Source organism: Salmo trutta, unplaced genomic scaffold (assembly GCF_901001165.1).
Source record: "Salmo trutta unplaced genomic scaffold, fSalTru1.1, whole genome shotgun sequence".
NCBI classification, from domain to species: domain Eukaryota; kingdom Metazoa; phylum Chordata; class Actinopteri; order Salmoniformes; family Salmonidae; genus Salmo; species Salmo trutta.
The window spans coordinates 303,742-317,694 of NW_021822706.1; the positions used below are offsets into that span (position 1 = coordinate 303,742).

General features: G+C 49.5%; 1 pseudogene; it reads right to left on the minus strand.

Moving 5' to 3' along the window:
• LOC115183926 (extracellular sulfatase Sulf-1-like) overlaps window positions 1-13,953 on the minus strand; it is a 39,677-nt pseudogene that overhangs the window by 15,507 nt on the left and 10,217 nt on the right.

Genomic DNA, 13,953 nt, shown 5'->3' on the forward strand with positions numbered 1-13,953 from the left:
TTAATACTGACCTCTTCTTCAATGTTTGTCTTTAATACTGACCTCTTCTTCAATGTTTGTCTTTAATACTGACCTCTTCTTGCCACAGTCACATAATATTTGGGCTAGTTTTTATCCACATCCAATAACAAGGCTATACAGTGCAACAATAATTAGGCAAGTTAGCTGGCTAACTCGTTGATCCGTCTTTGTTGTATACCCCTCAGTTGAATGAGGAGGCGTCACTAAGACTTTTTAGAAAGGTAAATAAACAAACACCAGCCTCTTCTTTCCACAGTCACACTCATCAGGTCGCCTCCTCTTCAGATGACCCCTGACCTCCCGGAGGTTCTTTATCTTGTCCTGGAGGGCCTCGATCTGCAATCATATAAAGCATACTTTTAATATTTTCATTCACACAGAGCGATGAGAGAGAGAGAGAGAGTAGCTGATATAGAAGAAAGGGGGAAGGGAAAGAGATCAGACAGGACTGTGTGATGTATAGAGAGGTAGGAGATCAGACAGGACTGTGTGATGTATAGAGAGGTAGGAGATCAGACAGGACTGTGTGATGTATAGAGAGGTAGGAGATCAGACAGGACTGTGTGATGTATAGAGAGGTAGGAGATCAGACAGGACTGTGTGATGTATAGAGAGGTAGGAGATCAGACAGGACTGTGTGATGTATAGAGAGGTAGGAGATCAGACAGGACTGTGTGATGTATAGAGAGGTAGGAGATCAGACAGGACTGTGTGATGTATAGAGAGGTAGGAGATCAGACAGGACTGTGTGATGTATAGAGAGGTAGGAGATCAGACAGGACTGTGTGATGTATAGAGAGGTAGGAGATCAGACAGGACTGTGTGATGTATAGAGAGGTAGGAGATCAGACAGGACTGTGTGATGTATAGAGAGGTAGGAGATCAGACAGGACTGTGTGATGTATAGAGAGGTAGGAGATCAGACAGGACTGTGTGATGTATAGACAGGTAGGAGATCAGACAGGACTGTTATATGATGTAAGACAGTTATGTGGTGTATAGAGACAGACTAACCTCCTGGTCCACATAGCTCTTATGGTCCTTCCAGGCTCTAGAGGAAGAGTAGATCTCTCTCTCACAGTGGACTGTGTCATTCATCAGGAAGTAACACCTGGGAGAGGGGCAAGGGAGGACTGTGTCATTCATCAGGCAGTAACACCTGGGAGAGGGGCAAGGGAGGACTGTGTCATTCATCAGGCAGTAACACCTGGGAGAGGGGCAAGGGAGGACTGTGTCATTCATCAGGCAGTAACACCTGGGAGAGGGGCAAGGGAGGACTGTGTCATTCATCAGGCAGTAACACCTGGGAGAGGGGCAAGGGAGGACTGTGTCATTCATCAGGCAGTAACACCTGGGAGAGGGGCAAGGGAGGACTGTGTCATTCATCAGGAAGTAACACCTGGGAGAGGGGCAAGGGAGGACTGTGCCATTCATCAGGAAGTAACACCTGGGAGAGGGGCAAGGGAGGACTGTGTCATTCATCAGGAAGTAACACCTGGGAGAGGGGCAAGGGAGGACTGTGTCATTCATCAGGAAGTAACACCTGGGAGAGGGGCAAGGGAGGACTGTGTCATTCATCAGGCAGTAACACCTGGGAGAGGGGCAAGGGAGGACTGTGTCATTCATCAGGCAGTAACACCTGGAGAGGGGCAAGGGAGGACTGTGTCATTCATCAGGAAGTAACACCTGGGAGAGGGGCAAGGGAGGACTGTGTCATTCATCAGGAAGTAACACCTGGGAGAGGGGCAAGGGAGGACTGTGTCATTCATCAGGCAGTAACACCTGGGAGAGGGTCAAGGGAGGACTGTGTCATTCATCAGGCAGTAACACCTGGGAGAGGGGCAAGGGAGGACTGTGTCATTCATCAGGCAGTAACACCTGGGAGAGGGGCAAGGGAGGACTGTGTCATTCATCAGGCAGTAACACCTGGGAGAGGGGCAAGGGAGGACTGTGTCATTCATCAGGCAGTAACACCTGGGAGAGGGTCAAGGGAGGACTGTGTCATTCATCAGGCAGTAACACCTGGGAGAGGGGCAAGGGAGGACTGTGTCATTCATCAGGCAGTAACACCTGGGAGAGGGGCAAGGGAGGACTGTGTCATTCATCAGGCAGTAACACCTGGGAGAGGGGCAAGGGAGGACTGTGTCATTCATCAGGCAGTAACACCTGGGAGAGGGGCAAAGGAGGACTGTGTCATTCATCAGGCAGTAACACCTGGGAGAGGGGCAAGGGAGGACTGTGTCATTCATCAGGCAGTAACACCTGGGAGAGGGGCAAGGGAGGACTGTGTCATTCATCAGGCAGTAACACCTGGGAGAGGGTCAAAGGCCTTATTAACTGCACCCCCAGACCAAACCCCCCAAAGAGCAAGTTAAGCAGACATTGGCTAGGGAAAAATTCCCTCGGTAGGAACGATGTCATACTTGTGTGTGACCTTGACAGAGTTCGGGTACCCCACGGCGTTGGTATCATCCGCCAGCATCTCCTCTGACCTGTCGTCTGACTCCAAGGCAAACTCGGGGTCCTCCTGCTCATGGTGGCGCTTTCTGATGACACGTCTCTGCACGGCTGACTGGTCTTCTACCGCGAGGTCAACGTCATAGATCTGCCCTTCCAACTCCACAGACAGAGATCTGGTGGGTCGAGTATGGACGAAACGAGGCCTGTATCCTAATAGATATTATAGCAGAGAAAGTTTAACACACTTTTATTTTCTTGTGCCATTTTTATAGATGTTTCTCGTACAAGATTTAACACAACAAACACAACAGACTGTCAGCAGCCCACATTGATACAGATCCAGACAGTCATTCAGCCCACAGTGATACAGACCCAGACAGTCATTCAGCCCACAGTGATACAGATCCAGATAGTCATTCAGCCCACAGTGATAAAGACCCAGACAGTCATTCAGCCCACAGTGATACAGACCCAGACAGTCATTCAGCCCACAGTGATACAGACCCAGACAGTCATTCAGCCCACAGTGATACAGACCCAGACAGTCATTCAGCCCACAGTGATACAGATCCAGACAGTCATTCAGCCCACAGTGATAAAGACCCAGACAGTCATTCAGCCCACAGTGATACAGACCCAGACAGTCATTCAGCCCACAGTGATACAGACCCAGACAGTCATTCAGCCCACAGTGATACAGACCCAGACAGTCATTCAGCCCACAGTGATAAAGACCTCCAGCATATGATCAATCAAATTTAACATACATGTTGGTATGGGAGTATTTATGTCAATATGTTTTCCTGTCATTTCTGCAAATAAATTCCCCTTTCTAGTCAACAAAGACATACTGAAATAAAATGAATTGAATGTGAAAAAGTACATTCAGAAGCAATGCCTCTTAAATCCACTAGGTGGCGCCACAACATTACAAACGACCAGATCCTTGGCAGACGTGACAGAGCGCCTTCTCATCTCAACTACATATCCATCAGACCAGTGATCTAATGTCAGAAGCTGTATTCGTCTGGCTCTCTCTCTCTCTCTCTCTCTCTCTCCTCTGCATCGGCCTCTCTTTTATAGCCCTGCATAATCCTGAGCCGTAAATCAAGACTCTGGCAAACACAGACATGGTCATTTTCCCCATAGCTATACACACATAGACTGTAATACAGAGTGGTTAAGTCCACAGAGAGACATCTGATCAAATCAAATCACATGTTATTGATCACATACACATATGTATCAGATGTTATTCCAACAGTGCGTATCTAACAATTCACAACAACACACACAAATCTAAAAGTAAAATAATGACATTTAGAAATATATAAATATTAGGATGAGCAATGTCTGAGTGGTATTGACTAAAATACAGTAGAATAGAATACAGTATATACATATGAGATGAGTACAGCAGTATGTAAACAATATTAAAGTGACTAGTGTTCCATTATTAAAGTGACCAGTGATTCCATGTCTATGTATATAGAGCAGCAGCCTCTAAGGTGCAGGGTTGAGTAACCGGGTGGTAGCCGGCTAGTGATGGCTATTTAACAGTCTGATGGCCTTGAGATAGAAGCTGTTTTTCAGTCTCTCGGTCCCAGCTTTGATGCACCTGTACTGACCTCGCCTTCTGGATGATAGCGGGGTGAACAGGCAGTGGCTCGGGTGGTTGTTGTCCTTGATGATCTTTTTGGCCTTCCTGTGACATCAGGTGGTGTAGGTGTCCTGGAGGGCAGGTAGTTTGCCCCCCGGTGATGCGTTGGGCAGATCGCTCAGTACACAACTCCCTTGCCGGCCTGAGCCACCATCAGCCTCAGTCTCAACCCCAGACCCATCCCCAGTCCCCCAGAAACTGTCTCTTAGATAACCCAAATCTATGATAAGACCCATATTTTGTCCATTAGCATTCTATGGCCATGCAGCTCCAACTCTGACCCAACTCTGGTTCCTCAGTCCCATCTCAGCCCTCATCCCTGGCCCCAGCATCAGCTTCATCCCCTCCCCCTTGCCCCCTTGTCCCCATCCAACTCACCTTGTTCTCCAGAGGAGGGTGGGAACTGGCGGTGTGAGCGTCCCGGTCGGTCAAGGCCACAGCCGCAGGGTTCCCTCTCCCTACTGTTGTAGCTGCTGTGAGGCCTCAGGCTGGAGGCCCTCTTCCTAGGGCCCTCCTTCAGTCCACCTCCTTTACACTTCTGGACCCGCCACTTCCCCGTGATCTCCTCCACACAGTGCCACTTCTAGGAGAGGAGAGACAAGGACAAAGAGAACAGGGTTATATTAGTGGTGGAAGAGATTTTGTTTTTACTCCTCTCCTCTAATGTAAACGTCTTTAAAGTCATTTGTTGCATCTCAAAATGGCACCCTACTTTTTGCCAGCTTGTCAGAACAACACGTAGGCAGGCCGACTGAAAGACAGACATCCCAACCAGATCACAGACTGACGGAAAGAAACAGAATCCTGAGAGAAAGATGAACCGGAACCACCATGAAATGAACTGGATCGTTCTGCCGTCTTGAACACATTCAAAATGAACTGGATCGTTCTGCCGTCTTGAACACATTCTAAATGAACTGGATCGTTCTGCCGTCTTGAACACATTCTAAATGAACTGGATTGTTCTGCCGTCTTGAACACATTCAAAATGAACTGGATCGTTCTGCCGTCTTGAACACATTCTAAATGAACTGGATCGTTCTGCCGTCTTGAACACATTCTAAATTAACTGGATCGTTCTGCCGTCTTGAACACATTCTAAATGAACTGGATCGTTCTGCCGTCTTGAACACATTCTAAAGCACTCTGTCTCTATACGTCTGTCTGTCTGTCTGTCTGTCTGTCTGTCTGTCTGTCTGTCTGTCTGTCTGTCTGTCTGTCTGTCTGTCTGTCTGTCTGTCTGTCTGTCTGTCTGTCTGTCTGTCTGTCTGTCTGTCTGTCTGTCTGTCTGTGTCTTGCTCTGTCTATACCTCTCTCTCTCTCTCTCTCTCTCTCTCTCTCAGTGTCTTGCATCTGTCTATACCCCTCTCTCTCTCTGTGTCTTGCTCTGTCTATACCTCTCTCTCTCTCATCTGTCTATACCTCTCTCTCTCTCTCTCTCTCTCTCTCTCTCTCTCTCTCATCTGTCTATACCTCTCTCTCTCTCTCTCTCTCTCTCTCTCTCTCTGTGTCCTGCTCTGTCTATACCTCTCTCTCTCTCTCTGTGTCTTGCATCTGTCTATACCTCTCTCTCTCTGTCTATACCTCTCTCTCTCTCTCATCTGTCTATACCTCTCTCTCTCATCTGTCTATACCTCTCTCTCTCTCTCTGTGTCTTGCATCTGTCTATACCTCTCTCTCTCTCTCTCTGTGTCTTGCTCTGTCTATACCGCTCTCTCTCTCTTTGTGTCTGTCTGTCTTTCTCTCGCACTCTCTCTCTCACTCCCTCTCTTTGTCGCTCTCTCTCTCTCTCTGTGTCTTGCATCTGTCTACCTCTCTCTCTCTCTATCGCTCTGTCTCTCTCTCTGTGTCTTGATCTGTCTGTACCTCTCCCTCAACGTCAACCAAATGACGGAGCTGATCGTGGACTTCAGGAGACAGCAGAGAGAGCACGCCCCCATTCTCTTCCTATATAGCTACTGACTCCAGAACCGCCTGAATTCTTCGGGGGGCGTGGATTCTACAAGGTGAGGCATTCAAACGTTAGTCAATTGGTATCAAGGGACCTAACGTGTGCCAGGAAACCATTACACCACCACTACCAGCCTGTACTGTTAATACCAGGCAGGATGGGTCCATGGACTCATGCTGCTTACGCCACTTCCTGACTCTGCCGTCAGCCTGTACTGTTGATACCAGGCAGGATGGGTCCATGGACTCATGCTGCTTATGCCACTTCCTGACTCTGCCATCAGCCTGTACTGTTGATACCAGGCGGGATGGGTCCATGGACTCATGCTGCTTACGCCACTTCCTGACTCTGGCATCAGCCTGTACTGTTGATAACAGGCAGGATGGGTCCATGGACCCATGCTGCTTATGCCAAATCCTGACTTCTCGATTGTCCGGTGTTGGTGGTGGCGTACTCGTTGGAGCCTCTTCTTCTTGTTTTTAGCAGATAGGAGAGGAACACGATGTTGGAGAGTTGTGCATTCCGTTTGTGGGCCCTCCTGTTAGCTTGCACGATTCTTGCCATTCTCCTTCGACCTCTGTCGGCAAAAATATGTGTACGTAACCAATAAAATTCGATTTGTCTCTGTCCCACTGTTTCGCAAGTGCAGCAGCGTAATCTAGTTAGTGTCCCACCACGCTCCGAACAATCAGTCAAGTTCAAAGAGAAGGATTAGAAAAAAATAAAATCCCATCTGGCTAAGTCAGTAATGTGATCATTTGACATGTAGTGTTTGGACTGTGAACCAAATGGCACCCTATTCCATGTATACTGCACTACTCACTGCACTACTCTTGACCCCAATAGGGCACCTGGATAGGGTGCAATGGGTCACAGGTTGGAAGGGAGAGGAGGAGGGGGCATCTCTGCTGACAGTGGTGGTGTAGACAGTCGCTCGCTGACTGACGAGAGCGTTGGAACGAGAGTTTCAAACAAAGGACAATGGATAGGATTCCCTCTGTGAAGGAGTTGCTCAAACGCTCACTGACAGACAGTTTCTGACCCTGGCAGCGCTGTTATATATATATATATATATGAGAGAGGAGAGGAGAGGAGAGGAGGGGAGAGGAGAGGAGAGGAGAGGAGGGGGGGGAGGGGAGGGGAGAGGAGGGGAGGGGAGAGGAGAGGAGAGGAGAGGAGGGGAGGGGAGAGGAGAGGAGAGGAGGGGAGGGGAGAGGAGAGGAGAGGAGAGGAGAGGGAGGGAGGGAGAGGAGGGAGGGGAGAGGAGAGGAGGGAGAGGAGAGGAGAGGAGAGGAGAGGAGAGGAGGAGGGAGGAGAGGAGAGGAGAGGAGGGGAGAGGAGGGGAGGGGAGAGGAGGGGAGAGGAGGGGAGAGGAGGGGAGGGGAGAGGAGAGGAGAGGAGAGGAGGGGAGAGGAGGGGAGAGGAGAGGAGAGGAGAGGAGGGGAGGGGAGGGGAGAGGAGAGGAGAGGAGAGGAGAGGAGAGGAGAGGAGGGGAGAGGAGAGGAGAGGAGGGGAGAGGGGAGAGGAGAGGAGAGGGGAGAGGAGAGATTGTGTGTGAGAGCTGCGCTAGGAGGAGTCTTGTACAGAATAGGCATAAGACAGAACGGAAATACAAACAGACTGCGTCCCAAATTGCACAAATTCCCTAAGTTGTGCAATACTTTTGACCAGGTACCATAAGGCTCTGGTCAAATGTAGTGCACTACAGTATATAGGGGACAGTCACAGTTTGGGACAGTCACAGCACTTAGCCACTCATATCGTTCCCACAGCCACAGATTCCTATATGCTGTAACAGTGCCCTTTCACTCTGTGTACACATAGGCCTACCCCTTTAAATACATTCACCACAAAGGCTTTGAGTTTGAACCCTCCCCTTTAAATCATGGTTTTGACCCTCACTGGAGGGTCAAGTGCTCAGGTGTCCAGTGTTAATAGCCCAGTGTGTGTGTGTGTGTGTGTGTGTGTGTGTGTGTGTGTGTGTGTGTGTGTGTGTGTGTGTGTGTGTCTTTGTGTGTGTGGAGAGAGGACTAAACCTCTACATTTATGTGTTTATGTGGACTAAACCTCTACATTACGCTGGCTGCATACGCTGGCTACATACGCTGGCTGCATACCCTGGCTGCATACGCTGGCTGCATACGCTGGCTGCATACGCTGGCTGCATACGCTGGCTGCATACGCTGGCTACACTGCATACGCTGGCTACATACGCTGGCTGCATACGCTGGCTGCATACGCTGGCTGCATACGCTGGCTGCATACGCTGGCTGCATACGCTGGCTACACTGCATACGCTGGCTACATACGCTGGCTGCATACGCTGGCTGCATACGCTGGCTACATACGCTAGCTGCACTGCATATGCTGGCTGCATACTCTGGCTGAATACACTGGCTACATACACTGACTACATACGCTGGCTACATACGCTAGCTGCACTGCATATGCTGGCTGCATACTCTGGCTGAATATGCTGGCTACATATGCTGGCTGCATACGCTGACTACATACGCTGGCTGCATACGCTGGCTGCATTACGCTGGCTGCATACGCTGGCTACATACGCTGGCTACATTACGCTGGCTGCATACGCTGGCTACATACGCTAGCTGAATATGCTGGCTACATACGCTGGCTGCATACGCTGACTACATACGCTGGCTGCATACGCTGGCTGCATTACGCTGGCTGCATACGCTGGCTACATACGCTAGCTGAATATGCTGGCTACATACGCTGGCTGCATACGCTGGTTGCATACGCTGGCTGCATACGCTGGCTGCATACGCTGGCTGCATACGCTGGCTGCATACGCTGCACACACCCAGAGTTCACCTCAATAAGTCCATCATTTCCCCCTTCTCTCTCTTTAATAAATGATTGAGTGTCACGTGTCACTTAAGTGCTAAATAAAATAAGTGTTTGGTTCACATTAGCCTCAGAAAGCCCTGCTGAGTGCTACCTGAACATTGGACCAATTAGTATTGTTCAGGTCTGATGGTTGGTGGCTGGTTGCATGCCTATGTGTGTGTGTGTGTGTGTGTGTGTGTGTGTGTGTGTCTGGTCTGCCACCCCCTTTAATGGGCCTGGGAAGAAAGGGAACCATCCAGACATTAGTCCCATTTTCAAACATTGCTGAAATGTCCAATTACTGTACGATTGTGGTAAACGGCTATTTGAGTTACGGCTGGCTGTAGACGTTGCTTCCAAAACGGCACCCTATTCCCTACACAGTGCACTACTTTAGACCAGGACCCAATGGCACCCTATTCCCTACACAGTGCACTACTTTAGACCAGGACCCAATGGCACCCTATTCCCTACACAGTGCACTACTTTAGACCAGGGCCCAAAGGCACCCTATTCCCTACACAGTGCACTACTTTAGACCAGGGCCCAATGGCACCCTATTCCCTACACAGTGCATCACTTTAGACCACATTCGTACCATATATATATACTGAGTGTACAAAACATTAGGAACACCTTTTTGCCCTCAGAACAGCCTCAATTCGTCGGGGCATGGACTCTACAAGGGGTCAAAATAGTTCCACAGTGATGCTGGCCCCATGTTAACGTCCAATGCTTTCCACAGTTGTGTCAAGTTAGCTGGATGTCCTTTGGGTGGTGGACCATTCTTATTACACACAGGAAACTGTTGAGCATGAAAAATAGCATTTCATTTCTTGACCCACTCAAACCGATATGCCTACTACCATACCCCGTTCAAAAGCACTTAAATCTTTTGTCTTGCCCATTCACCCTCTGAAAGGCACACATACACAAAATGTTAAGTCAGTTAATTACATACACGACCCTGTTCACCAAAATAGTTTGCTCCTAGAAATGTGTCTGTGGTTGGCTATATAAACCAGGCAGACAGGCATCGAGGCATTCAGTTACTGTTCCATTGAATGTTAGAATGGACGAGTGACCTAAGCAACCTTCAGCTTGGTATGATCACTGTGCCAGACATGCCGGGTTGAAATATCTCCGAAATGGCTGGCCTCCTGGGCTTTTCATACATAACAGTGTCTAGAGGTTTACTGAGAACGGTGCGACAAACAAAACAACATCCAGTCAGCGGCAGTCCTGTGGGTGAAAAACAGCTCGTTGATGAGAGGTCGAAGGAGAATGGCAAGAATCGTGCAAGCTAACAGGCGCTAACAGGCGGGCTACAAACAGGCAAATAACGGTGCAGTACAACAGTGGTGTGCAGAACGCCATCTCGGAACTCACAACTCGTTGATCCTTGTCACCGATTGGCTATTGCAGCAGACGACCACACCGGGTTCCTACCAGCTAAAAACAAGAAGAAGCAGCTCCAGTGGGCACGTGACATCACCACTGGACAATTGAGGAATGGAAAAACATCGCCTGGTCCGACGAATCCTGGTTCCTGTTGCGTCATGGCTGATGGCGGAGTCAGGAAGTGGCGTAAGCAGCATGAGTCCATTTTTACATTTTACATTTAAGTCATTTAGCAGACGCTCTTATCCAGAGCAACTTACAAATTGGTACATTCACCTTACGATATCCAGTGGAAAAACCACTTTACAATAGTGCATCTAAATCTTTTAAGGGGGGGGGGGTGGTTAGAAGGATTACTTTATCCTATCCCAGGTATTCCTTAAAGAGGTGGGGTTTCAGGTGTCTCCGGAAGGTGGTGATTGACTCCGCTGTCCTGGCGTTGTGAGGGAGCTTGTTCCACCATAGGGGTGCCATGACCCCATCCTGCCTGGGGTCACCGGTACAGGCTGATGGCAGAGTAAGGAAGTGGCGTAAGCAGCATGAGTCCATGGACCCATCCTGCCTGGGGTCACCGGTACAGGCTGGTGGTGTAATGGTTTCCTAGCACACGTTAGGTCCCTTGATACCAATTGAGCAACATTTCCATGACACAAAGAATTCAGGGTGTTCAGGAGGAAAAGGGGGGGGGGGTCTGACCCGGTACTAGATTGATGTACCTAATAAACTGGCCTACTGACTGTATATGCTGTCTGCTATGGCTAAGACAGACTACAATGCAGTGTAGGATTTCTACTCCTATGACCACTGGCAAAAACTGTTACTGGAATAAAGTGGAGGACATCCATCTTGTCAGTGTGTTGGGGGAACCCCCAGGCTCTTTTATATAGCATGTGAGCTCGTGAGGGTGATGCTTTAGTGAATGTGCGTGTCTGTGTGTGTCTGTCTGTCTGTCTGTCTGTCTGTCTGTCTGTCTGTCTGTCTGTCTGTCTGTCTGTCTGTCTGTCTGTCTGTCTGTCTGCCTGTCTGTCTGTCTGCCTGTCTGCCTGTCTGCCTGTGTGTGTGTGTGTGTGTGTGTTTGTCTGTGTGTGTGTGTGTGCGCGCGCGTGTGTGTGTGTGTGTGTGTGTGTGTCTGTGTGTGTGTGTGTTTGTCTGTGTGTGTGTGTGTGTGTGTGTGTGTGTGTGTGTGTGTGTGTGTGTGTGTGTGTGTGTGTGTACCTGTCCAGGCTGTTCACAAGGTGTCTGGAACTCTGCCTGTTGACACACCTCTTTGACCTTGTTGTATTTGGGCAGGCTATTGGTGTTCTGGGTGGTTGAACTGCCTCCTCTGTCCTCTTTCTTCCTCAGGAGTTTACTGTAGAGGAGACGCATGATGTGGAGAGGGTTAGGACAGAGGTACTGGTCAGGGTTAGGACAGGAGAGAGGTACAGGTCAGGAGTAGGACAGGAGGAAGGTACAGGTCAGGGTTAGGACAGGAGGGAGGTACAGGTCAGGAGTAGGACAGGAGGGAGGTACAGGTCAGGGTTAGGACAGGAGGGAGGTACAGGTCAGGGTTAGGACAGAGGTACAGGTCAGGGTTAGGACAGGAGACAGGTACAGGTCAGGGTTAGGACAGAGGTACAGGTCAGGGTTAGGACAGGAGGGAGGTACAGGTCAGGGTTAGGACAGAGGTACAGGTCAGGGTTAGGACAGGAGAGAGGTACAGGTCAGGATTAGGACAGGAGAGAGGTACAGGTCAGGGTTAGGACAGGAGGGAGGTACAGGTCAGGGTTAGGACAGAGGTACAGGTCAGGGTTAGGACAGAGGTACAGGTCAGGGTTAGGACAGAGGTACAGGTCAGGGCTAGGACAGAGGTACAGGTCAGGGTTAGGACAGGAGAGAGGTACAGGTCAGGGTTAGGACAGAGGTACAGGTCAGGATTAGGACAGAGGTACAGGTCAGGGTTAGGACAGGCGTTAGTCTGTTCACTGTTAGCCCAGAGCTAGTCTGTTCACTGTTAGCCCAGTGCTAGTCTATTCACTATTAGCCCAGAGCTAGTATGTTCATTGTTAGCCCAGTGCTAGTCTGTTCACTGTTAGCCCAGTGCTAGTCTGTTCACTGTTAGCCCAGTGCTAGTCTGTTCACTATTAGCCCAGTGCTAGTCTGTTCACTGTTAGCCCAGTGCTAGTATGTTCACTGTTAGCCCAGTGCTAGTATGTTCACTGTTAGCCCAGTGCTAGTCTGTTCACTGTTAGCCCAGTGCTAGTCTGTTCATTGTTAGCCCAGTGCTAGTCTGTTCACTGTTAGCCCAGTGCTAGTCTGTTCACTGTTAGCCCAGTGCTAGTCTGTTCACTGTTAGCCCAGTGCTAGTCTGTTCACTATTAGCCCAGTGCTAGTATCTTCACTGTTAGCCCAGTGCTAGTCTGTTCACTGTTAGCCCAGAGCTAGTCTGTTCACTGTTAGCCCAGAGCTAGTCTGTTCACTGTTAGCCCAGTGCTAGTCTGTTCACTGTTAGCCCAGTGCTAGTCTGTTCACTGTTAGCCCAGTGCTAGTCTGTTCACTGTTAGCCCAGTGCTAGTCTGTTCACTGTTAGCCCAGTGCTAGTCTGTTCACTGTTAGCCCAGTGCTAGTCTGTTCACTGTTTTAAAATTATATATAAAAAAAATATTTCACCTTTATTTAACCAGGTAGTCTAGTTGAGAACTAGTTCTCATTTACAGCTGCGACCTGTTGCAGCTCTAGCCAACTGGTATGGGTGTTGTTTGTTTCTGCATTCAACAAACCTATTATTGTTGCCTTGTCAAGACAATTATATTTTTGCTGAAGGCAGAATCAGTCTGGTACCTTAACAGAAAGACTGAGGAAACTGTTGTAGCACTTGGCTACAAAGCTGAAGCATTGCTAGAACATAAACAATGTCCGTTACCTCTAATGCTACAATACAGAGCTACATCCGTTAGTGGGTAACTTCTCTTGTTACCTCTATCCTGTCAGACAGGACAGGACAGCAGTCAGACAGGACAGCAGTCAGACAGGACAGGACAGCATTCAGACAGGACAGCAGTCAGACAGGACAGAACAGCAGTCAGACAGGACAGGACAACAGTCAGACAGGACAGCAGTCAGACAGGACAGAACAGCAGTCAGACAGGACAGGACAGCAGTCAGACAGGACAGGACAGCAGTCAGACAGGACAGGACAGCAGTCAGACAGGACAGGACAGCAGTCAGACAGGACAGAACAGCAGTCAGACAGGACAGAACAGCAGTCAGACAGGACAGCACAGGACAGTAGTCAGACAGGACAGGACAGCAGTCAGACAGGACAGGACAGCAGTCAGACAGGACAGGACAGCAGTCAGACAGGACAGAACAGCAGTCAGACAGGACAGGACAGCAGTCAGACTGGACAGGACAGGACAGCACAGGACAGCAGTCAGACAGGACAGGACAGCAGTCAGACAGGACAGGACAGCAGTCAGACAGGACAGAACAGCAGTCAGACAGACAGGACAGGACAGCAGTCAGACGGGACAGGACAGCAGTCAGACAGGACAGGACAGCAGTCAGACAGGACAGCAATCAGACAGGACAGCAGTCAGACAGGACAGGACAGCAGTCCCAAACACTC